We start from the raw sequence: 26,424 nt of genomic DNA on the forward strand, positions 1-26,424 counted from the left end.
ACCGTTGGTCTGCCCTCCGGAAATGGGATGTGTGTAGTGCATGCAGCTAACCGAGCTCAGCTCCACACTCCATCCTTACCCGGGAGTGGAATATCACACCTCTGGGTTGAGGTGCAATACCCCTGTAGCAGCCGAATCCTCAGGGTGCTACATGGTCATTTCGGAGATTGAGGCTGAAAAGGAGGAGAAGGATGAGGTGCAGGAGCTGTAGACTGTGGGGGGCAACCCTGATTGACCTAGGGCCTGCAATCCTCGGCATCGGGAGGATGTGTTCCGTCCCAAGGTCCGACTGGGCTTCCACTATGTTAACCCAGTGTGCCGTCAGCGAGATGTACCGTCCCTAACCACAAACACTTGTACACGTGTCCCTGGTTAGGTGGACTTTCCCTGTAACTGCATTGTTGAGGGCATGGCTAATGTTGTGGGACACGTGGTTGTGTAATGCAGGGACGGCACATCAGGAGAAATAGTGGCGGCTGGGGACCGAGTACCGAGGGATGGTCGCTGCCATCAGGTCGCGGAAAGCTTCCGTCTCCACGAGCCTAGAAGGCAACATTTCGAGCGCAAGCAGTCGCAAAATGTGGAAATTTAGTAGTGTGGCCTATGGGGCGTTGTCTGCATATTTGCGCTTGCGTTCCAAGGACTGGGGTATGGACAACTGAATGCTGCGCTGGGACAAGGACGTGCTTGCTGATGATGCTATTTGAGATTGTGCAACGACAGGTGCAGGGCAGGAGGCATCTTCGCATGCACTATGGACAGGGGATTGGCTTGCACACAAAACAGCGGAAGAAGCAGTGGTGTCACCTGCAGACACTGTTCCTGGACCCTGGGGTTCGGCCCACAAAGTCGGGTGCTTTGCTGCCATGTGCCTAATCATTCTGGCCTAATGCTGGCCTGGCAGGTGGTGTAAATGGCCTTTTTGGGGTTATCGGCAGAGTCTTTAAAAATCAATTAGACTCGAGAAGACCTAACAGTTGCACTGGCAACGTCCGTCGAGTTGGTGTTACTGGGAACTCTTTCTCGCCTTCTGTTTGCGACCACCACAGTGCATCTTCATGCCTGTTGGGGTGCTCTTCCTTCCTCCCCCTGTGTGCTGCTGTCCTCATTCTGCATGTCCTCCTGCCAGGTTGGGTTAGTTACTATATCATCCACCACCTCGTCTTCCACCTCCGCACAATGGTCCTCCTCCTGACTTTCTGGCAATTGTGTCTCATAGTCCACCTCTCGTGACACTTTCCCACCATCGCCTTCGTATCACCGTGGCTGCTCAAATATTTGGGCATTGCTAAATGCGATCTTCTCTTGCCCCGCTTCAAGTGGACCAGGCAAGAGGCCCGAATCTATAAATGGAAAAGTGAACAGCTCTTCGGAGTGTCCAAGTGTGGGATCAGTTGTCTCTGGGCACTCGGCATGGTGGGAGGAAGGGGAGGATCAGGGTGAGGAATATGCAGTCCAGACTCACGGCTACTGAGACTTGACCTGTGTGGAAGACAGGGTGGTGGTGGTGGTGGTGGCTAAGTGACTGGAAGCATTATCTGCTATCCAACCACTAACCTTTTCACACTGCTCTGTGTTCAATAGTGGTGTTCTATGGTCCCCTATTAATTGGGACAGGAAGGTCGAGCGAGAAGCAGTGGGTGTTTGTTGTGGCACAATTTCAGCTTGCCCACGGCCTCGGCCTCTGCATGCACCATCACCATCACGTCCAGTTCCCCGTCTCTTGCCACGTGCCTTGTCCATTTAAAATGGACGACAATATCTTCCACGCTCACTACAAATGGCTCAAATTGGAGCGCAATTATATGTGATCCGTGTGATGGACAAAGCAGTTTTAAATGGCTGCATTTTTAGCGCTGTAATATGAAAAGGACCTGGCTGTACTCTGCAGTGCCAACAAGCAAATGACGATGAAAAATTGTGTTCTCTGGATTGCTTTTTAAGTATATAATCAGGATTAAAATAAAAATATATATATTCCTGACCCGATACCTAGGGCTATTTTCTGGAAATATCTGGAAAAGCAGCAGACAGAACTGGAATGGACCCTCTTGCTATGTGCACTGCAGTCTGCTATATACTCTGCCTGCCTGCCTAGCACTGATATCTCTGCAGCTGGATTAGTCCTCAGAAGGACTGTTAGTTGAGATGAATATGTGTCTCTAATATAGTCTGGCATACCTACACTAACTAGAAACAAGCAAATCTCTCCCTAGCTTAGCAGCAGCTCTCCCTACACTGTCTGATTCCGGAGTGACTGTGACGAGCATGGCGGCGCCAGGTCTGATATAGACCTGATGACGCTGTGCGGCCAGCCAATCACTGTAATGCCACAACCAACATGGCTGCGGCATTACAGTGTGTGGCAGACCATCCCTGCATGTTGCTTGGCGCTCTAAAGAGCACCAAACATGCAGGGAGGAGACCCGAGTTCCCGCCAAGCAACCCCCGGAAATACTCGGCGAGCGCCGAGCATCTGCGACGCTCCAGCCCTCCCTGGGATATGGGTTTACTCGGAGCCGGGTCAGTGTAGGGGTAGCGGGGGAGGCAGTCGTGGCCTGGACCGTTCCGTGCCCAGGGCCGTCACATAAAAATATTGGCCTTTCAAGTAAGAGTGATATTTCGACTACGCCACCTGCGGTTTCCGGTGATGGACACCAGCGCTGCTACAGTCCACTGAGGCTGGTGTTACGGGCTGCTAAGATGGGACAGCTCCCCACAGGCGGAGCAGGCCTCAGGGCAGTGTGAGAAGGAATGGTGGGTGCAGTGCCGCGCAGGAAATAACAGGCTGAGGCGGTGTGTGAAGTCATCCAGGGCTTTTACTCACTTTCAGATGAACTTCAGCCGCAAAAGCTTCCCTCTGCTACTCACGGCGTACTGTGACCACCGGGATGGTGGGTCCAGCACTTTCCAGGTAGATCAGGAGCACCTGTCGAGACCCCTCTGGTGTGTGTTCCTCTCCTTGGTAAGTTCTCCCACTAAATCTTCTCCTGACTGTGTGTGGTTAGAACGAGGTGTAAGGCCGGGTCCCACTGGATAAACGCAGTGTAAGAGATACAGGTGGCGTAAGCCACTCCGTCCGTATCCCCCCTGGGATCCACTAAGCCTCCGGGCTTTTCTGACTGAGACGTGAAGTAACAAAGTCAGATATCGGGGGCCAGTCACCCCTCTTGCAGCAGGAATCCCTCTGACTAGGCCAGAATAAAGAGTACAGGTGGCCACTCCGCTCCGTCCGTATCCCCCCTGGGATCCTTTTGCCTGCTCCCCTCCAGGCCTTCTTAGGTCAGGACCTTGACCGGGTAGAGACAGTGGTTAACTCAGACCCGCTCCTCGTCTCAAGGCCAGAGAACGAGGACCGTGTATCTTCAGTCAGCTGCAGACTTTTGCTGGACTCTGGCAGAAGACACAATCACAGACGAATACCACAATCACAGACGAATATCACAATCAAAGACCTTGAACTTAAGATGGCCGGAGATTAAATATGAAAGAATAAGTGTTTCCTAAAAGTATGTTCTCCACCCTCACCCACTACATGGTTCCCCCCATCTTTGGTTCCCCCCCATCTCCTCTATCCCGGGCTGGGGCAGCACCCTGGTGCATTTAGACCCCCTACTGGACAGGAGTGGTTTAGTGTTGAGTGGTAAAGTGGGGTCCTGAGAAATGCTCCATCCTTACCTGGAAGAGGAGATACCACACTTCGAGCTGAGGTGCAGTACCCCTGTGGCGACTGAACCCTCAGGGGCGCCACACATCTCGAGCAGTGAAATGCTCGGGGGAGCACCGAGCAGTAGCGAGCATGCACGCTCATCACTAGTCAGTACCAATCCCATCAATTTCCTCTTTGGGAACCTCATCTTTCAACAAGGCAATAAACATATCCTTGCGCGATATGCGGGAGCCATTGTTATTGTTTTTAGATTCTCTACGCTGCTCTCCGGAAACAAAATTACCACTAGTCCTGGGGCCCCAATCTCCCAAATTACCCAATTGCCGAATTGCCTCTAGGGTGTTGGAGATGGTCTTCCCAGTCTGGTTTACCATTAGGGTCATCATTATATGTTTATAAGCTGGGGAGCAGCCCTGATTATGCGATTTCTGACAGACACACTAACTAGCACTGCCATGTAGTCATCATAGGTCCTTACAGAAATAGCATTTTTTCATGACCTCTTCCTTCAACCTATGGGAACAATCTTTTAATGTAAACCATGGCTTCTTATTAGGGGGCCAATCTGCTTCAGATGGATTTTTAGGCTGTAATGCCATAGCCACAACATCCAGTATACTGCAAGTCGAATGTTGCAACCGAATCCGCAGTGTACAGAACGCTTCCTTCACTACAGGATCATGACTTAGTTGCACAAACTTGGGACCATCTACTGTATCCACTTGTACTCCATGGGCCCCTATCTCCCACAGTCTTACCTCCCAAGTAATCAATGATTCATTGGCTTTTTGAGAAAAACAATCATGAAGATTATTAAGTTCTTGCTGACTATAATCCTCCAACACATCTCTCTGTTGTGCACCTACAGGGGTATCTATGATCCGCCTGCGATGTATGGGATGTGCTTTTACTGAGTCAGTGGGGGAATTAACCTCTCTTTCCGCATTAAAGCACTCATCCTTCTGATCAGAATCAGTGGAATCCCACTTATACACGTAATTTCAGTTATATACATTACTTTCCTATAAAGCTTGTTGTGTGTATATGTGTCACCCCAGGTCTGGATGCCACAAATATTAAAGGCTGTGTCTGAGAGCAGGAGGGAGGTTCCCTGGTTAGGGACAATTAGCATACAGCACCTCCTGTCCTAGGCCAGTAGGGGGAGCTGGCTGCCCCTATAAAAGCTGGAACTGGGGGTAGGGTTAGAGAGAACTGGACGACCTAGCTCAGGACTGAGACTAGTCCCAGAGAAGAAGGGACAGTTCAGCCGTAGCTGAGGAGTCCGTGAGGCAGAGGAGAAACTGCAAGCCAGGGACAGAGGCGATGAGAGCCGCTCCTGGCTGAGAGAATCACACAACCGGACATTGGAGTCCGAAGCTGTCAGGGTTGTAAGCCCAGCAGCAGAGAACCAACTCGCAAGGGATTGCAGGTCCCTTGGCCTAAGAAGCCTGGAGGCTCCACCACACAGAGGGACCAGTACAGCGAGGAGAAAGCAAAAGGTACCCAAGGCCCGAGTCGCAAGCCATACAGGCGAGAAGTACACGGCCAGCTCAGGGACGTGGGCTATTACACCACAAAGAGGGGGATAGTCAGAAAGAGCATAGAGAGAACGGTAGGCCTACACACTCACCCTGACCAGTGGGGCTCGCCCGAATGCTCTCAGACACCCAGGCCCATTCCTAACCTGTACTACTGTTGGGTCATTAATAACACCTACAATAAAGACCCTGGACTGTTTGAAGCGGACTCTGAACTCTTACTATTGTGGCCTGCACTATCACCCCCAGCATTCACCTACACTGCCCTGAGGCTACACTCTTCCCGTGGGGAGTTATCCTACCCCTGTGCTGCACACCAACACCAGCCTCAGCGGTCTGCCTTGCAGCGGCGGTTATCCCTGACCGCAATCCACGGGTGGTGTAGTCGGACATTCACAAATCTATAAATAGACTGCCACAACATTTGGTCTGACCATCCTGAGCCACGGAATCGGGTTGCCACTACTACCCCCAGCGTCGTACAGAAGCCCGGTTCCGGGTATCCCACAGCCCAGGGGGTGAGTCAGCTTTTTGGCGTAGTCGGCAGGATTGTGACCAACCCGCCACAAACGGGTATTGTGTGCCTGAAAAAGACTTTATACATACCTGGGTGAAGTTTCCCGCCATTCGGGCCATTTCCCGCCATCCGTTGCAGTTTCCCGCCATCGGGCGCCATCTTCGGGACGCCGCGCGGGAAGAAGAGGGGCATGGACGTCAAAAATGTGCAAGACCTATAGCCCCACCCTACGCTGAGACGCTGCGCAAGGTCCTGGAAAGAGATCCAGCGGACGCCGGCGTCATCACCGTGCGACGCAAGGTCCTCGCCCAGAGCATCGCGAGCGGAGCCACGGCCTACAGAAGAGGATCGCCGGAAGGTAGGCCACGGTTAACTAGGGGGGAGGAAGATGTCGGACGCGGAGGGACCCTCTACCACCAGCGTAGCCGCTGCAGCTTGTGATGCCGTTTTCCATGCCCTATATCCCCGGAGCGGCCTGGCTGCCACAGTATGCCGGCGAGTCGCATACCTTGGGCGACTTTAAAGAAAGGCTGTATAGCCTGTTCAAAGTTTATCCCCTGACAGAAGAACAGAAAGTAAGCATACTGATAGGGCAGTTAACTGGTGCGGCCCAGCGGGAGGTAAAGTCTTGCACAGCTGAGGAGAAAAGGACTGTAAGGGGGGTTCTGACCCATCTACGGGACACCTTTGATACCCGTACCTCAGCAGAAATCAAAATGTGGTTCTATGGATGTAAGCAGCGAGCTCAAGATAGCATCAGAGATTATGGCCTAAATTTACAGGAAGCCTTGGGAGCAATCAAGCAAGCTGACCCTGGCAGCGTGCAGGATACAGATAAATTATTGACTGAGCAGTTCATAGAAGGTCTGCTGTCCAGCGCCCACAGAACCCAGCTGCGCCTCATGGCCCTACAGAACCCCGATTTGACTTTTGCACAGTTCAAAGATAGGGCCATCCGGGTGCTCCGAGAACCCGCACCAGGTGGCGCTGTAGTTTCCCGGCGCCCTGCCATCACTTACCACCAGGGGGCGGCGCCCTACCCCGCAGACCTTGTGGGGGCTGATGTGCAGGCTCTAAACCCATCCCCGCCAGCAAACCTGCACCACCAGGTCCAAGAACTAACAAAGAGTGTTGCTGCATTGACCAGGACCGTACAGTCATTACAGATGGACTCGTCAGGACCAATCAAGCTGGCTTCAAGTCCGGAGGATGTCCAGTGGCGTCGACAGAGGAGGATTCTGTCGTTCAGAGGGAGGCCCACCGACTGTTACACTGAGGATGGACAGCCGATTTGCCGCCGTTGCAGCCAGCCGGGACACGTAGCCAGGTACTGTACTTTAAATGGGTCTGACCTGGGGCAGAGGGCCAACCCCCAGGCATAAGGTCATTAGGCCCGTCTAATTGGCGTGATGAATACATGGGGGGACGCACAGTTTTACCCATAGTGCTGGACGGTATCCCCATGAGTGTACCGCTGGATACCGGGTCACAAGTAACTACCATCCCCTATGTACTTTTTAAGCAGTATTGGAGTGACACTGACATAACCCACTACCCAGACAATGACTTGAGCATCATCGCCAGCAATGGCCAGCCCGTGCCGCAGGTGGGGTTCAGAGAGATGACCGTTAAGATTGGTAAAGTTGAACTGCCGGCACAGGGAGTGATCATTGTGGACATTGATCGTCGAGAAAGTCACCCTAAAATAACCTTGGGTACTAACGTGATTGAAAATTGTCTTTCAGAAGTAATTGTAATTTTGCAGCAGGTGGCGATGAATGTGAGCTCCAGCCAACAGAGGGTCCTCCAGAAGGAGATAAGAGCCCTGATGAGACAGCAACAGGTAGAACTGTCTGGTGGTGAGATCGGTAGTGTGAGGATGAGCGACCCGTTCCCCATTGCCATGCCTCCCAAAAGTGAAATGATGATCTGGTGTCGGACTGCAATCGGGTTAAGAGGGAAAGACTACCAAGCCATGGTAGAACCAGTGTACTCAGACAGCAGGCCCACCATTTTGACAGCCTGGGGGGTGGTTGATGTCCGCCATGGAAGGGTGCCCGTCCGGATCTTAAACATCGGGGAAAGGGAAGTACACTTGCCCCGGTACGCTACACTTGCCAAATTGTATACTGTTGAACACAATGCTGTCAGGGCCGTGGAACCCTTGCCTCCATCTCCCCAGGCGGAAGGTAATGGCTCCCAGAAACACAAGGAGGACTGGTGCCAGAAACTCCACGTGGGTGCTGACTCCACAGCCCTTGCACCAAAAACAAGGAGTCTACCGGGTGGTTCAGGAGTACAAGAGAATCTTTAGTAAGCACCCGCTAGACTTCGGCAGAGTGAAAGGGGTAGAACACCACATCCCCACGGGGAGCCACCCACCAATAAAAGAGAGATACAGACCTGTACCCCCCGCACACTATCAGAACGCAAAGGGCATGCTGAGAGAAATTAAAGAATCCGGGGTCATTAGAGACAGCTGTAACCCCTGGGCAGCCCCCTTGGTTCTGGTAAAAAAGAGAAAGACGGTACCATGAGAATGTGCGTGGACTATAGACAAGTCAATCGTATCACCCATAAAGACGCATACCCGAGGCCTAGAATAGAGGAGTCTTTGGCCGCACTATAATCAGCTAATTTCTTCTCTACGTAGGACCTTACTAGCGGGTACTGGCAGGTTCCTGTGGCAGAGGCTGACAAGGAGAATGCCGCCTTCACCACCCCGATGGGATTAAGTGAATTCAACTGTATGCCATTCAGGCTCTGCAATGCACCCGGGACCTTCCAGAGGCTGATGGAATGCTGTCTAGGGCACCAAAACTTTGAGACGGTCCTACTCTACCTGGATGACGTGATTGTCTATTCGAAGACTTACGAGGACCATCTAAAGCACCTGGCTGAGGTGTTCGAGGCCATGGCAGGCTTTGGCATGAAAGTGAAACCCTCCAAGTGCCATCTGTTAAAGCCGAAGGTACAGTACCTAGGACACGTGGTGAGTGCAGAGGGAGTAGCCGCCGACCCTGACAAGGTTACAGTAATCCAGAGCTGGCCAAGCCCCTCTAACATCAAAGAAGTGAGGCAATTCCTCGGGTTGGTAGGCTACTACCGAAGGTTCATCCCCGGGTTCACAAAGATGGCAGCTCCAATGCAGGACCTCCTGATAGGTCAGTCTAAATCCAGACGTCACAAGCCACCCTTCAAGTGGGACAAGCCGGAAGAGGAGTCCTTCCGCCAGTTGAAGATGGCCCTCACGGGGGATGAGATCCTGGCCTACCCAGATTATGACCAGCCTTTTATCCTCCACACAGACGCCAGTAATGTGGGGCTGGGAGCCGTACTGTCACAGAACCAACAGGGCAGAGAAAGGGTGATCGCGTACGCCAGTCGGAAGCTGAGGCCCACTGAAAGAAACCCGGAGAATTACAGCTCCTTCAAGCTAGAATTCTTGGCAGTGGTGTGGGCCGTCACAGAACGGTTTAAACATTACCTGGCCTCCGCAAAGTTCACCGTGTACACGGACAACAACCCGTTGACACACCTGGACAATGCAAGACTTGGTGCCCTGGAACAGCAGTGGATGGCCCGGCTATCGAACTATGACTTCACAATCAAATACCGGGCAGGCAGGACCAACGCCAACGCAGATGCCCTATTGAGAATGCCCCACCTACCCGAAGGGGAAGAAGACTCGGAGGAGCTGGAGGAAGTAGAGCTCCCTGCGTTCCACCGGTATGGGGCCACTCAGTATTCTCACCGGGTAAGAGACAAAGACCTAACCACCGTCATGTTCAACTCCTTACCCCACCACGGCTGGGCTGAAACGCAAGATAGTGACCCTGCAATTCGCCTGGTGAAAGACCTGTTGACCCAGGCAGGCGCTAGCCCTGGCCCGGACGCTCTAGAGGAAGCCAAGCAGTTATGGAAGAAAAAAAGCAGGCTATTCCTCTACAAAGGTAAACTGTGCAGAAGGCTTGTCAACCACCGGACGCACGAGCTGACCTGGCAGGTAGTGGTCCCGAGACTAGATGCAGCAATGGTCCTGGAGGCCTACCATAACAGAGCAGGACACTTCGGGTTGGAAGAAACTGGAGTTCCTACTGAGAGAGCGGTTCTACTGGGTCGGTATGAGAGGGGCCATAGAGAAGTGGTGCAGGGACTGCGGCCCATGTAACCTCAGAAGGAAGGACTTACCAGCCAGAAGACACCCTTGAGGCCCATTGTCACCAGGCAGCCTCTTGAGCTGGTAGCTCTGGACCATGTGAAATTGGCTCCAAGCCGGTCGGGCTACGTCTATGCCCTGACAATAGTGGACCACTATTCCCGGTTCCTGGTGGTGGTTCCCGTTAAAGACTTGACAGCCCAAACAGCGGCCAGAGCCTTCCAACAACACTTCTGCCGTCCACACGGGTATCCGGAACAAGTCTTGACAGATCAAGGTCCAGCGTTCGAGGCGGAAATCTTCCAGGAGTTCTGCAACCTCTACGGCTGTAAGAAGATTCGGACAACGCCTGGTTTCAGAGTCAGGAGGGAATTTTTCCTCACGTGAAGATTGGCTAAATCATTTGGGGTTTTTGCCCTCCTCTGGATCAACTTTAGCAATTACAGAACTTACAGGTCGAACTTGATGGGCGCAAGTCTTTATTCGGCTTTACTAACTATGTAACCCGCAAACAAACGGGCTGTGTGAGAAAATTAATAATATTGTCATTGATCTCCTCAAAACGTTGCCCCTAGAGGAACGCAGCCTGTGGCCGGAAAAACTGCCGGACCTGATAGACTTATACAACCATATCCCGATGAATGCTACCAATTGCACCCCGGCTTACCTGATGCGAACAAGACCAGGTAAGCTGCCGATAGACCTGGAGATGGGAGTCCTGACACCCGAGGACACCTCCCCCAGACGCGGACTGGGATACGGAATGGCGGCTGCAGTACAAGAAGGTACAGGAGAGTGTGGAGAGGAATCTGGCTCAAGCGAGAGAAAAGCAAGAGAGCCCTTGCTGGTCCCCTGAAACCTGGCGAGCAGGTCCTGAAGCGGAAGAGAAAGCTTCACAAGCTGGATGACCAGTGGGAGAGAGACCCGTAAACAGTACTGCCGTCCAACCACGACAACTCGAAGGTATGTGTAATTACCAAGGATGGAGGAGAAACCACTAGCACTGTCTCCAGAGACCACCTAAAACGGAGCCCCGAGCAACTACAGAGTGCAGGAGAAGATCAAGATGACCTTGAACTTGCAGAGGACAAAGAAGAAATGATCAACACAGTTCTTGGAGAGTATCCTGGACTCGGATAAACGATGCAATAGTGGTACCCGTCCTACACTTCCTTCAGCCAACCCAGCAGGAGCCTACAGCAGAGCAGGAAGAACAAGAGGAACAAGCAGCCCCGGAGGCAGAAGAACCCATGCCAGCAGCCCAGGAGAGTCAACCCTCTGCTGACAGTGATCCTGCCATGCCTGCGGTAAGCCAAAGGACCTGCAGACAGCTGCCTGCCCTGCCTGTAAACCCAGCTAGTAGCTGTACCCTAAATGCTAGTGGGGAAAGCCAGGTTAGACCACCACCAGACAGTGGGTTACGCAGGTCAACCAGGATTACTAGGGGTCAAATACCAGCTCGCTGGAAGATCTAAATGTAAAGTATGTAGTTAATGTGTTATACTTGTTACCTGGTTACTAATACTGTTTTCCCAGTTTTCCTAGATACAATGGACTGACAGGTTATGGACGGTGAATAACCGGAACTACCACGTAGATAGTTGCACCTGGTGCCCTCTTGTGAAGATTGCCACAGAAGAAAAACCTGTCCGGCGTGGCCTCCTTGTGGTCCAAAGTAGTTAGCTTTTACCTTGCCGCCATGCCCAAGGCCAGGAACTTGGGGTTTATGGAGACAGGTCCCCACACTGTGGAAAACTTCACCTTGTTGGGTGATATGGACACCCGGTCACGGAAGCGCCGTGGCCTTAAGGACAAAATGTACTTGTAAATATGTTATGTTGTCATTTATACCCTGTATTTGGGTTTCCTGTTTAGTCCGGAGTACTAAATTTTACTAGGGGGGAATGTGTCACCCCAGGTCTGGATGCCACAAATATTAAAGGCTGTGTCTGAGAGCAGGAGGGAGGTTCCCTGGTTAGGGACAATTAGCATACAGCACCTCCTGTCCCAGGCCAGTAGGGTGAGCTGGTTGCCCCTATAAAAGCTGGAACTGGGGGCAGGGTTAGAGAGAACTGGACGACCTAGCTCAGGACTGAGACTAGTCCCAGAGAAGGAGGGACAGTTCAGCTGTAGCTGAGGAGTCCGTGAGGCAGAGGAGAAACTGCAAGCCAGGGACAGAGGCGACGAGAGTCGGTCCTGGCTGAGAGAATCACACAACCGGACATTGGGGTCCGAGGCTGTCAGGGTTGTAAGCCCAGCAGCAGAGAACCAACTCGCAAGGGATTGCAGGTCCCTTGGCCTAAGAAGCCTGGAGGCTCCGCCACACAGAGGGACCAGTACAGCGAGGAGAAAGCAAAAGGTACCCAAGGCCCGAGTCGCAAGCCATACAGGCGAGAAGTACACGGCCAGCTCAGGGACGTGGGCTATTACACCACGAAGAGGGGGATAGTCAGAAAGAGCATAGAGAGAACGGTAGGCCTACACACTCGCCCTGACCAGTGGGGCTCGCCCGAATGCTCTCAGACACCCAGGCCCATTCCTAACCTGTACTACTGTTGGGTCGTTAATAACACCTACAATAAAGACCCTGGACTGTTTGAAGCGGACTCTGAACTCTTACTATTGCGGCCTGCACTATCACCCCCAGCATTCACCTACACTGCCCTGAGGCTACACTCTTCCCGTGGGGAGTTATCCTACCCATGTGCTGCACATCAACACCAGCCTCAGCTGTCTGCCTTGCAGCGGCGGTTACCCTGACCACAATCCACGGGTGGCGTAGTCGGACATTCACAAATCTATAAATAGACTGCCACAACATTTGGTCTGACCACCCTGAGCCACGGGATCAGGTTGCCACTACTACCCCCAACATCGTACAGAAGCCCGGTTCCGGGTGCCCCACAGCCCAGGGGGTGAGTCATATACATATATAGTTCTCCTGCTCTCTTGTCCCCTTTCTCTCTATGACCAGTGATAGACTATTTTTATATCACATTTAGGCATCCATTTAATGTATACGCTGGGACATATAAGATAAACCGATACCTCTGACGGATGATGCACACTTTTAATGTTTCTTTTATGACTCTAAAACTATAAATCTGTTACACAGCTCCTTCCCGATCAAATAATGTGGACAGCTCCATTCCTCCCTCTGTGTATACATTGTGTAATGTGAATGTATTGTGCTCTGTGAACTGTATATGGGCTACAGAGAATGATACTTGCCACACGATGACCAGTAAAAGGATGATGGAATCCTGTAAATCCTGCAAAAATGAAAAAAGGGGAAATGGGGGAGAGTACAAATGGGAGGAAAAGGAAAAAATGACAAAACATTGTGCCTTTATGGCTAAAAACTCTCCGGATGCTCCTTGTAGACAAGTCGCTGTGCTCGCTCTCTCATTGCAGGTGCCAGGAATGACCAGTAACTGCCAATCACATGACCTCCTCACTGCAGCCAGAACATTTCTATTACATTTGAAACTTTCAAGTAAAGATTTAGCCCTGATTCATCAAGACTGGCAGTTCTCATATCGGAATGTGGTGGTTTCTGGTCCCTTAGTCTGACATTTATTTTCTAAACACTGTGTATTCATGAGCTCCTGAGTATTTGGGGGGGGGGGGGGGGGGATTCAGTATTATGGGTACCACATAGTCCTCCATACAGTATAATGTTCCCCATATAGTGCTCCATACAGTATTACGGGCAACACATAGTCCTCCATACAGTATTATGGACCCCATATAGTCCTCCATACAGTATTATTGGCACCACATAATCCTTGGAACAGTATAATGGGCCCCATATAGTGGTTCATACAGTATAATGGGCACCATTTAGTGCTCCATACAGTATTAAGGGCACCATATAGTGCTCCATACAGTATTATGGGCCCCATGTAGTCCTCTATACATATAAAATAAATAAACAAATACTCACCTCTCCCTTATCCCTCGCAGCTCCAGCCCCTGCACTGCTCAGCACAGAGGGCGTGCTGTAGTGATGTCATCGCGCCTTCTACACTGAGACATCACAGAGTTCAGATGGAGAGGGGGAATGATGGGAGAGGGAGCAACAGCTGATGGCTCCCTTTCCTATTGTTGTTTTCAACTGTATCGGCATCCATGATATGGATACACACGTTCCATTAATTTGGGGCAAAAGCAGAAATTGTTTTTAATTGGTTTTTCACCTTTTCAGCAACAAGCAAAACAGTGAGAGTAACACCAACCAATATTGAGATATGTTCTCACTATAGATTAGATACTAGACAGCAATTAAAGTGAGAATCTAAAACATAACTTTTAATATTTAATAGTTAAGAACAATAAACAGATAATGCCACCCATAAAAAGAGAGATGGATCTCAATGCTGGAATGATTATTACCATTAACACAGTCAGGGGACCATCTCTATATTAAATATGTGTAAAAATACATAAAGAGCTTGTACTCTATCTTCAGGTGTGAAGACCAGGCTCTGGATAGAATCTGTAGAGGGAAGAGGGTGTATACGGGGGACACAGTAAGTCGCCCTCCCCTGAAACACCAATTTTTAACAGATCCAGATATACATCAATTAAACTAGGGGAAAATCTCTGTTCTTCCCTTTATTCCATGGATTAAGCATTTATTTCTATCTCCAGGAATCCAGACATTTAAATGAAAAACAGAGATTTCTCAAAACACAAGTATGAGGTCTGAGTGCAGATCCTACATATTTATAATAATTCATACATGATTGTGTCAACAAAATGTCAAAGGGAAAGTGCAGGGCCTCCATACAGGGCTGGCTGTGGTCTGCCCTTGTCAGAGCGGGAGCTTTGTGGGGATAGTTTAAGTTTGAGCCTAAAGGGACTAACAGGGCCAGCTTATACAACTACTTGGTCCAGAAGGAACTCCCCAGACAGCAACTTTCATCCCGGAGAAACAAAGAATGGGTGAGAGAATTCCATTTTGTTGACACAATCATGTATGATGAGTATTACTGTGTATCTACACAATGTTACTTTACTGTGTCCTGTTTGCTTTTTACACCTTCCACCATGTATTCTAGTTTCAATTTATGCGAGACCCCCCCCATAATCCCAGGCGTGGGGAGCAGTGAATATTCTGGCAGCTGATGTCGGCATGTGAGGGCCGCTGCGCCGTTTATACACTGAAGTAAGTTGCCAGCCTCAGAAGATGGTGCCGCACCGTGTAGGAGCAAAGGGAAGGTGAGCAGAATGGTTTATTTTTTTTAAGTATGCGGCATGATGGGGATCATATATACTAGAAATGGCGACATATATACCAAGATAGAGGGCCACATATACAAGGATGGAGATCATATATACCAGAATGGGAGTGCCATATACACCAGGATGGGAGGGCCAAATACCAGGTTGGGGAGGACATATATACCAGGATGGGGGGGGGGGGGGCATATATACCAGGATGGAGCGCCACACATACCAGGATTTTAGATCATATATACCAGGAAGGAGGGCCACATATACCAGTATTTTAGATCATATATACCAGGATGGAAGGGCCATAAATACCAGGATGAAAGAGCCATATATACCAGGATGAGAGGGCTATATATACCAGGATTGGATGACCATATATACTAGGATGGGAGGGCCATATATACAAGTATAGGGGGAACATATATACCAAGATGGGGGACACATATATAACAGGATGGGGGGGATATATATACCAGGATGGGAGGGCATATACAGTTGAAACCAGAAGTTTACATACACTATATAAAAAGACACATATACATGTTTTTCTCAATATCTAACATGACATCAGGATAAACCTTTCACGTTTTAGATCAATTAGGATTACCATCATTTTTAATATTTGCCAAATGCCAGAATAATGAGAGAGAATGTTTTAAAGCATTTTTATTACTTACTGCAAAGTCAAAAGTTTACATACTGTACATTTCATTAGTATTTGGTACCATTGCCCTTAAACTGAATGACTTGGGTCAATCGTTTCTCACAAGCTTCTCACAATAGTTGGTCGGAATTTGGGCCCATTCCTCCTGACAAAACTTGTGTAACTGATCCAGGTTTGTAGGTCGCCTTGCTCGCACCTTCGTTTTCAGCTTTGCTCATAAATTTTCTATAGGATTGAGATCAGGGCTTTGTAATGGTCACTCCAAAACATTGACTTTGATATCCTTAAGCCACTTGGTTACCATTTTGTCAGTATGCTTCGGGTCATTGTCCAATTGGAAGACCAATTTATGCCAAAGCTTTAACTTCCTGGCTGATGTCTTAAGATGTTGCTTCAGTATTGCCACATAATCTTCTTTTCTCATGATGCCATCTATTTTGTGAAGTGCACCAGTCCCTCCTGCAGCAAAACAAAACCACAACATGATGCTGCCACCCACGTGTTTCACATTTGGGATGGTATTTTTAGGCTTCCAAGCTTCTCCCTTTTTCCTTCAAACGTAATGATGGTCATTATGACCACAGGACATGTATCCAAAAATTAAGGTCTTTGCTCCTGTGCGTTGCAAACATTAATCTGGCTTTTTATGTTTCTTTTGGAGTAATGGCTTCTTCCTGGCAGAGTGGCCTTTCAGCCCATATTGATACAGTACTCGTTTCACTGTGGATATTGACACAATCTTACCAGCTTCCACCATCATCTTCATAAGGTCTTTTGTTTTTGTCCTTGGGTTGATATGCACATGTTGGACTAAAGCATGTTCATCTCTGGGACACAGAACCGTTTCCTTCCTGAGTGGTATGATGGCTGGACATTCCCATTTTGTTTGTACTTGCATATAATTGTTTGCACAGATGAATGAGGCACCTTCAGGTATCTTGAAATTGTACTCAAGGATGAGCCAGACTTGTGCAAGTCTACAATTCTCTTCCTGATATCTTGGCTAATTTCTTTAGACATTTCCATGATGCTATACAAAGAAGCAGTGCGTTTCAGGTGTGCATTAAAGTACATCCACAGGTGTGTCTCTAATTAACTCAGATGTTGCCAAAAAAATAGAAGCTTACAAACACATGACATCATCATATGGGCAGTCCAGAATTGTTTAAAGGCATAGTAATCTTAGTGTATGTAAACTTCTGGTTTCAACTGTTTACCAGGATGGGTGACATATAACAAAATTGAGGGACATACAGTTATATATTTGGACAGAGACAACATTTTTCTAATTTTGGTTCTAGACATTACCACAATGAATTTTAAACAAAACAATTCAGATGCAGTTGAAGTTCAGACTGTCAGCTTTCATTTGAGGGTATCCACATTAAAATTGGATGAAGGGTTTAGGAATTTCAGCTCCTTAACATGTGCCACCCTGTTTTTAAAGGGACCAAAAGTAATTGGACAGATGAAATAATTGTAAATAAAATGTTCATTTCTAGTACTTGGTTGAAAATCCTTTGTTGGCAATGACTGCCTGAAGTCTTGAACTCATGGACATCACCAGATGCTGTGTTTCCTCCTTTTTGATGCTCTGCCAGGCCTTCACTGCGGTGGTTTTCAGTTGCTGTTTGTTTGTGGGCCTTTCTGTCTGAAGTTTAGTCTTTAACAAGTGAAATGCATGCTCAATTGGGTTGAGATCAGGTGATTGACTTGGCCATTCAAGAATATTCCACTTCCTTGCTTTAATAAACTCCTGGGTTGCTTTGGGTCATTGTCCATCTGTAGTATGAAACGACGACCAATCAGTTTGGCTGCATTTGGCTGGATCTGAGCACACAGTATGGCTCTGAATACATCAGAATTCATTCAGCTGCTTCTGTCCTGTGTCGCATCATAAATAAACACTAGTGACCCAGTGCCACTAGCAGCCATGCATGCCCAAGCCATCACACTGTCTCCGCCGTGTTTTACAGATGATGTGGTATGCTTTGGATCATGAGCTGTACCACGCCTTCGCCATACTTTTCTCTTTCCATCATTCTGGTAGAGGTTGATCTTGGTTTCATCTGTCCAAAGAATGTTCTTCCAGAACGGTGCTGGCTTTTTTAGATGTTTTTTTAGCAAAGTCCAGTCTAGCCTTTTTATTCTTGATGCTTATGAGTGGCTTGTACCGTGCAGTGAACCTCTGTATTTACTTTCATGCAGTCTTCTCTTTATGGTAGATTTGGATATTGATACGCCTACCTCCTGGAGAGTGTTGTTCACTTGGTTGGCTGTTGTGAAGGGGTTTCTCTTCACCATGGAGATTATTCTGCGATCATCCACCACTGTTGTCTTCCGTGGGCGCCCAGGTCTTTTTGCATTGATGAGTTCACCAGAGCTTTCTTTCTTTCTCAGGATGTACCAAACTGTAGATTTTGCCACTCCTAATATTGTAGCAATTTCTCGGATGGGTTTTTCTGTTTTTTGCAGCTTAAGGATGGCTTGTTTCACCTGCATGGAGAGCTCCTTTGATCGCATGTTTACTTCACAGAAAAACCTTCCAAATGCAAGCACCACACCTCAAATCAACTCCAGGCCTTTTATCTGCTTAATTGAGAATGACATAACGAAAGGATTGCCCACACCTGTCCATGAAATAACCTTGGAGTCAATTGTCCAATTACTTTTGGTCCCTTTAAAAACAGGGTGGCACATGTTAAGGAGCTGAAACTCCTAAACCCTTCATCCAATTTTAATGTGGATACCCTCAAATGAAAGCTGAAAGTCTGAACTTCAAATGCATCTAAATTGTTTTGTTTAAAATTCATTGTGGTAATGTCTAGAACCAAAATTAGAAAAATGTTGTCTCTGTCCAAATATATATGGACCTAACTATATACATAATGAGGAGGAGGAGGAGTTAAGGAGCTGGTTGTTAGAGCTCTCCTGTTAGGTTTTTTTTAGTTTGCTGGTCACATGACCATTTTTGCCTATTTTATCCGGCTCCGCCCTCCTGGCCTTGCTGGACTTCATTGTATTTACTACTCTTGAGCTAGCTTGGTGCTCTGTTGCCGTTCTCTGTTAGTTTTGCTAGGTCTTCTGACCTCTATGCTTTTTGTTGTGTGTTTGTCTTTGACTGCTACTATTTCTGCTAGGAGGTGTCCAACTTATCCCAGTCCCTAGTTCTTGTAGGGATCCCTCCCTCACATCTATAGGTCTTCGTACAGACTAGCCGAGGACTTTAGCGGGTCTGATCGCAGGATCAGGTTCCCCGTTACATCGTAGGGATCTAGTTTAGTTTTATTGTAGGGACAGATATCCTGTATTTCCTTAGTCCCTGTAGCTGATCATAACACTGGTTGCCTGAGCTACAGACGGTACTACCCACACCACCTTCATCCAATCAGTACAGTGAGGATGGCCTGAAGAGGAGGAGTAGAGGAAGGACGAGGTGGAGAAGATGGACAGGTGTCCTCTTGGTGGGGACAGAAGTCTTGGCTGTTGGCAGTCTAACACACATGGCTGAGTTTATGTTCCACTGCATTTCCTGCGACCCTCACGTTATATGCATTTTGGCGAACACTAATTACTGGTTGGTCACCCTTCTAGACCTACGCTACAATGAGAACTTTCCATCTCTCCTTCCCGTGGCGGAGAGGTCTAATAAAATGTTGCAGTACTCGAAGGCCCTAGTTGAGGAATTATTAAAAAAAAAATTCCATCTGACAACGCAGGCAGCAGAGGTCACAGTTCCTTAGACAACAAAGGAGTACTGACGATTGAGACACACACCAGATGGAGCAGAGGCAGGGGAACACTAAAAAAGGTCTGGGACAGTTTTCTCAAACCCTCCCAGCGCCCAGGCCCTGATGTCTGGTGTACTCTGACAAGGAGGGAAAAGTTTTGGAAGATGCTGAGTACCTTGCTGACCGTACCAGCGTCCTTCATGATTCCTCTGTGCCTTACAACTATTGGGTATCCAAGCTGGACACATGGCATGTACTGTCTCTCTACACCTTGGATGTCCTGACCTGCCCTGCTGCTAGCGTTTTGTCAGAGCGGGTTTTTAGTGCCGCCGGGAAAATTATAACTGATAGGCACATCCGCCTCTCAACTGAAAATGCTGACAGGTTGACCTTTTTATGTCCTCCTCCTCCACCACCATATCAACAGGGTGATCATGCTACCCTTACTATAAATCTTTTAAGGGTGTTTATAATACCCGCATTGAGAATTTTGAGAGGCCTATCGCTAACATTTTCTGATATAAATGTATACCCCCTCCGGGGGTAAGGCTGTGTGCCCACGTAGCGTTTTTCAAGCGTATATGCTGCGGAATTTCCGCAGCGTAAACGCTTGAAAAACGCATGTATATCCGCACCCCATGGTCCCCAATGGCATTCCGCAATGTCAATGCCCATGCTGCGGATTTTTCCGCAGCGTATATGCTGCGGTCAAAAATCCGCAGCATGTTCATTAATTTTGCGGAAGCGCAGCGGAATCAATGTGCGGATGGTACCCAAGTCTGGATGAGAGGAGACTCTCATCCAGACCTGGGTACCAAAGAACCTGTAAAAAAAAAGAATAACATAAAGTTTATACTTATCTTCTGATGTTTTCCCTCCGTCGCGCTGTTGTCTGAAGGACCTGCCACGTCACTGAGTCATGTGACCCACCACATGACACAATGACGTCACCGCAGGTCCTGCACACAACAGCGTGAGCCGCTCAAGCCTCCGGACGGGGCAGAGAATGCATCAGAAGGTGAGTATAAAGTTTATTTTTTACCATTCTGAACAAGTTGTCAAGCACTTTTCCAAGTGATGCTTGGAGAAGTGCTTGATAACCCGCATGCGGAAATGCATGCAAAGACGCCTCACAAACGCTTCTACCTGGCGGGAAAACCGCATGTAATATCCGCATGCGATTTTCCCGCCAGGGAGAAGCGTAAAAAATATGCTTCAGGTCCGAAACGTGGGCACATAGCCTAAATGTTTTCCAGCCCATGCACTTAGTGCATGCGCATTATCAGTCTAGGATACCCACTCATTAATAATGGGAAAAAAAGGTTTTCTGAGTCCCTCCACTACGTCTCTTCAAAGAGGTATTGGAGTGCCTCCTTCTAATTTTTGGCAGTCCTTAAAGCGCATGCATTACCAGTCTAGGACACCCACTCCTTATTAATAGTAAAAAATGCTTTTCTGAGGCTCCATCTTCTTGTTGAGGGAGCATTTTTGGAAACCAAAAGAGCCGGATTCTATTAGTATATGATCCAGTGCCTTGTTGTGGGCTGTCAGGTGGTCGTCACATTGGGAGTTCTCACACTGCATACAGGATGTCACAGCCAGGACAGGAGACTTTGTACAGTAAGTATAGAAGATCCTGGTCTCCTCCATATTAGGCTGAGTAGATACGAAATGCTCCACTATATTCCCCAGCAGGGTTGATGAAATAACAGTCCTTGGTGCTGCTACGTTAAACTAATAGCTTTTTTCAGGGCTAATTCAAATAGATTATATTCTCTAATAATACCGTTCTTATCTGTAGTTCATGTAGTTTGAGCTGTCGCAGTAGGGATAGCTATTACAGGCATCTAGTCAAGAATTATTGCCTTATAGTCCTTGCTGCTGCAACCTAAAAAAAATATCAAGGTAACATCTATTCTATTCCCTATTAATACCGCTGTTAGCTGTATTTAGTGTAGGGATAGGTCATAGGTATCATCTGCTGGAAATGAGTGTTCATTTTGGTCACATATATCTCTTCCACAGTCCATAACTTGTTTGCTTTTTCCCATAAACTCATTGACAGATTCGTGTTTTTTATGGTGATCTGTACTCAGAAATTAAGTAATAAAAAGGATGGTGGTGCTTGCAGTTGAGCCCTTGAAACCTGCTGCAAGAAAGGACGATTACCACAGTCGTCTAATGGGTAAAGTAGATAAAATGGTATATATCTGATATATACAGACTTGCGCTTGTAACAGGGCTGGGGTAAAAGGAGAAAGGGAATGACAAGAATCAGGTAGTTAAAAAATGTAAATTCATTAGAGTACAATAAAAGAACTGAAAAAGTAAAAATGGCGGGAGGATATTGTTTTTTTATTTTTAATTATATACGGTATATATATGGCGCCCCTGAGGGTTCAGTCGCCACAGAAGTACTGCACCTCACCCCGAGGTGTGGTGTCTCCCTTCTCTCAGGTAAGGTGGGAGTGCTGCACGGAACCCCAAACACCTGCATCCAACACTACCCTACTCCAGGCCGGCTGGGGGGGCAACATGCAGAGCGCAGCTGCTGAGCCTTGTCCCTGGCTGGATGGGGGGAACCAGTAGTGGGTGTGGGTGGAGGAAGTAGTTAGAGAAAGCACTTTGATAGGAGTATAAATAGGGAAGCCATCTTAGAGAGAGTGTGTTCAGTCAGAGGAGGAGAGTGAGATATGAAAGTGGGGTTCTGCCAGGTACACCCGAGCTGCCTGAGGAAGGACTGAACCCTTGCCCGGTGAACGCAGTGCGACGCGGGAGGCTTGCGCCGGTACAGTGCACCTGTGGACTGTCTAAGAACTGTGAGTAAATCTTGGATGACTGCACTGAGCTGCCTCCGCTCCTTTATTTCGCCGGTGCCATTTCCCTCCCTGCACTATAACGCCCAGCACACCTCCTCCATTTATCTACACTGCCCTGAGGCCTGCTCCACCTGTGGGGAGCCGATCCATCACAAGCTGTCCTAACATTTGCCTCAGAGGACTGTTGCAGCGCTGGTGATCCTCACCAGACACCGCAGGTGGCGTCACGGCAAATTCCCCTACAAAATATCCCCCTTTTTACACTGACCCGCCCTGGGTTACGGACCGGGCCAGCCACCGTGATCTCCCCCAAAAGCAGCCATAAGGCTCGGCTGTCGAGTACCCCATGGCCCTGGGGGCGAGTCATATATATAACAATAAGGACACTCGAGGTATATTCCTGTTGGTCCTGGATAAAGTGCGCTGTGCTTCTGATGTTAGAGGATAATAAGTGTGTGTACATATATCTCAGACATTAGCGCCAACAGACTAATCGTTAGCAAAACTGATAGAAGGGACAAAAAAATAATAATTAAGTCAATATAGCGATTCATAAATAAATGTCATAAAAGATTAACTTTATTGATGAAGTAAAAAGGTGCAGTGGACATACAAAAACAGGAAGATGGTGCAGATCACACATATAAATAGTAAAATGTAAAGGAGACTCACTGCTTAGTATAAAATCACAAATACAGTATACTGTATATAACCATCATCTGAAATATATATAAGCAAATATGTGTAAAAATACATGTATACTATTGATGATGCTATGAGAATATACGGGGGTATGGGGACTAAATAATGGTCAAGTATACAAGATTGGGGTAAAAGGTATATATATATTCCCATACATGGCACGGTCAAATAGCGTACACTCAGGATGGATGGGAAAAAATGAGTTTACTGCATACTTTGTTCACAGCAGGAGCTGCCTTACAATGTGCCCACCCCGACACATCACAGGAAGAGAGAGAATAAAAATGCTGCGCTAGCCAATAGGAGAGGGACGCAGAGTGTAGTGACGCATGCGTGAACTGGTGAAGTCCGGGAGCTTGCCTCGACCCACATCACATGACCGACCGTGACACAAACTGGATTGTGACGCCGAAGGGAACAAAAGATACAGGAAGAGAACTGGCAGGGCACCAGATGAGAATGCGTGCCACCGGGGCAATCTGCAAAAGTAGTGTAGCATTCATAGTTCATAGAGAGAAATCAACACTGTGCATAGTGGGAGCGTAATACTCAAAAAAGGCCACAAGATGGTGCAAAACAGCATGGTGTTATCTGTATAAAGCACAATGAAGATAACACAATTATGTGATATTATGACAAAAGGATAATAATATTGCCAGGGTCGGACTGGGGTGCCTAGGGCCCACCAGGGTAATTGACTCTAGGCGCCCACACTACAACTCTGTAATCTAACGAGATGCAATTTGCAGCTTGTCACTACATTACAGAACAGGAGGAAGCGCTGGGCATTGTATATGAGTATATCTAAGTGTAATGCCGGCACGATCTTCCTCCAGAGCGGATATACCAGCAGCGTGTTTCACACAGTAGATTCACTTGTGTGAAACTAGCCTAAATTCCATTTAGTATTCATTGTATTTCTGAGTCAATGTTCTACCAGTAAAACAAAAAGCTAGCTATCAATACTAGATTTCATGTATCACCTACCCTGTATCACTTTATAACTGGCTACCAACTGATCCGGTGGTCTACGCAGTATTCTCAGCTCTTGCTTGTTCACAATGCACAGCATTCACATTGGTCCTACATAAAAGAACATGTAATACTATTAGTTCTTTCATTGTAAAGAGGAAACTGTTGTATATTGTCTTATTTTGCAATTGTACTGTTTGCAGCGTACTTTGACCTGTAAAGGGGATGTTCTGGAAAAATTATTTTCTAGCAAGTGCCCTCAGCATGCCTCTCTAAACAGAAGATTCGTACCTAGGCACTGTTCACACCGTGTCTAAAATGTGTACGTTTCATCCATGAAGGGTCCGTTTCACGTCTGTGTGCCCTCAATGGGTCATCCGTATTCCATGGACACTGCTCAGCTCAGAAAATAATTTCCAATGCATCTATCTGTTAAAAACGGACCAAACATGGATGTCATTCCCGTGATTTTCACAGACCCATAGAATTTAGTGTGTGTGTGTTTGGTCCGCATCACGGACCAAAAATAGTGCATGTGTTCATGAATTTTTTTCATTGACCCATGGTCCGTAAAACAACACTGATGTGTGAACACACATTAAAATCAATGTGTATGCGTGCTGCAAATGAGAAATGTGGACAACACATGTCAGTGAAAAATTGAAATGTGAATAGGTCCTTACCCGCTATGCACCGCTACGGTCTTCTACATCACCTTCTCCATGTCCATGGAACAGTCCACATAGTGTTTCCATCTATCACAGCCGGCACAGGAGCCAATAACTGATTTCAGTGGTGACATGTGAAGCCAGTCATTGACTGCAGTGGAGCATGTGGCCATTGCTGTGGCAGATATAAGCACAGCGAGACCCAGAGCATTGACATGCAAGAGGCATGGAGGACCTCAGCGGTAGGGAGCAAGTAAGTATGAAACATCTGTTTATAAAAGCAGGATGCAAAAATATGGTAAAAAATCATGAAGATCATCCCAGCATTTTTTCCTTAAATTATACACAGGTACCTGTTACAGCTTACCATGGGAATGTGCCAGGCAGAGGCGATTTCACTGCTCCAATATGAGTCGCCTCCCTCTGCTTTACGTCACAGATTCTACAATTGCTATTGAACGTGGCATCTGAGGGTTTAAATAACTGGGTATGGTGGCATCGCCAGCCCTGATCTTTGCAGTTCGGTGCCTGCTGTATTATACTGCCTGCACCTGGCATGTATAGAGCACAGTCAATGTAGCAGCGCGCTTGCCTATTTTGCTGGCTCACGACCAGCCTCCCTTTATAGTCAAAGGGAGCATCAGGCTGTATCAGGAAAGTGCTGGAATTTTGTGAAATCTATCCGACTCTTTCCAGGCAGAAGAGTTGGACGGATTTCACAACGCAAGTGTGAAAATAGCCTTACAGTGTGAATGACTTGGTGCTGTGGGCTCGGATGCAATACCCGTCCCCGCATCATCAGTGCAGTAACAAACCTACAACTCCCAGTAAACCTTGAAGGATTAAATCTGACAGGGCATGCTGGGAATGGTAAGTTTCAGAGGGGAAACCACTCACATTATTATACATTTTATTTTAGCAGTGCAGTGTGTATATACAGATACTGAGAATTACACCCAGTATACAGTGCAGGAGAATTGGTACTATCCAGTGTATATAAAGGATAATACATAGAGAATTATGCCCAGTATACAGGACAGAAGTGGTACTCTGCAATATATATAAATATATATATATTTATACACACACATTATATATACTGTAAGGCAGCGCTTGTCATTATCCTGGGGGATACTCGCTTCGCTGCGTCAATTTAAAACACACCTGCCATATTTTCCGGTATTTCTCAAGTCAGCAGTTTATTAACTCCATAAACTGCTGATTTCCGGGTCCAACTCCGTGGCCCACCGACACAGATATAAAGTCCACGAGCCCAAGTGGCAGACCGGCCCACTTGGCTCTAGTTACAGCCTCCCGCAAGGTAATAATAAAATAATGTCCATGAAAATGTCCATAACACAAATAGTATTACCTACGTCGGGCTTTAGCTGCTTTGGTCCATTTGTTTCCCAGATGGGGTCTCTAGCCTCTGGCCCTCCAAGGCTTACTGACATCCACACGGGATCCAGGCTTCACCCGGCCTCACTAGGCTTCAGACAAACAGTGTCCCACCCACCCGGGGAACAGGCCTCATGCCTCTCTCACAGGTACACTGCACACTGCTCAACTCACCAGGTTTTTATATATCCTGTAGACACAGCCACAGGACCTGTGCTTATCTCACAGTCACGTGTCCATACCTTCTGTGAGCAAAAGGACCTGTGTGATGTCACAGTCATGTGACCAGTCAGCTGAGGGGGAGGAAATAGCCTAAACAGACATACTAGATCATTATAGCAATGCCGC

General features: G+C 47.8%; 1 long non-coding RNA gene across 1 annotated transcript in view; it reads right to left on the reverse strand.

Moving 5' to 3' along the window:
- LOC141197823 (uncharacterized) overlaps positions 1 to 26,335 on the reverse strand; it is a 33,520-nt gene extending 7,185 nt beyond the window's left edge. The window contains exons 1-2 of the long non-coding RNA XR_012269861.1: positions 26,251 to 26,335; positions 24,026 to 24,121 (exon numbers count right to left, since the gene is read on the reverse strand). This is a non-coding gene — a long non-coding RNA (uncharacterized lncRNA). The remainder of the gene's footprint in view (positions 1 to 24,025; positions 24,122 to 26,250) is intronic.
- Between the last annotated feature and the right edge of the window lie 89 nt (positions 26,336 to 26,424).

This window comes from Phyllobates terribilis, unplaced genomic scaffold (genome assembly GCF_046119375.1).
Source record: "Phyllobates terribilis strain yellow unplaced genomic scaffold, ASM4611937v1 Scaffold_89__1_contigs__length_6337102, whole genome shotgun sequence".
Taxonomy (NCBI): Eukaryota; Metazoa; Chordata; class Amphibia; order Anura; family Dendrobatidae; genus Phyllobates; species Phyllobates terribilis.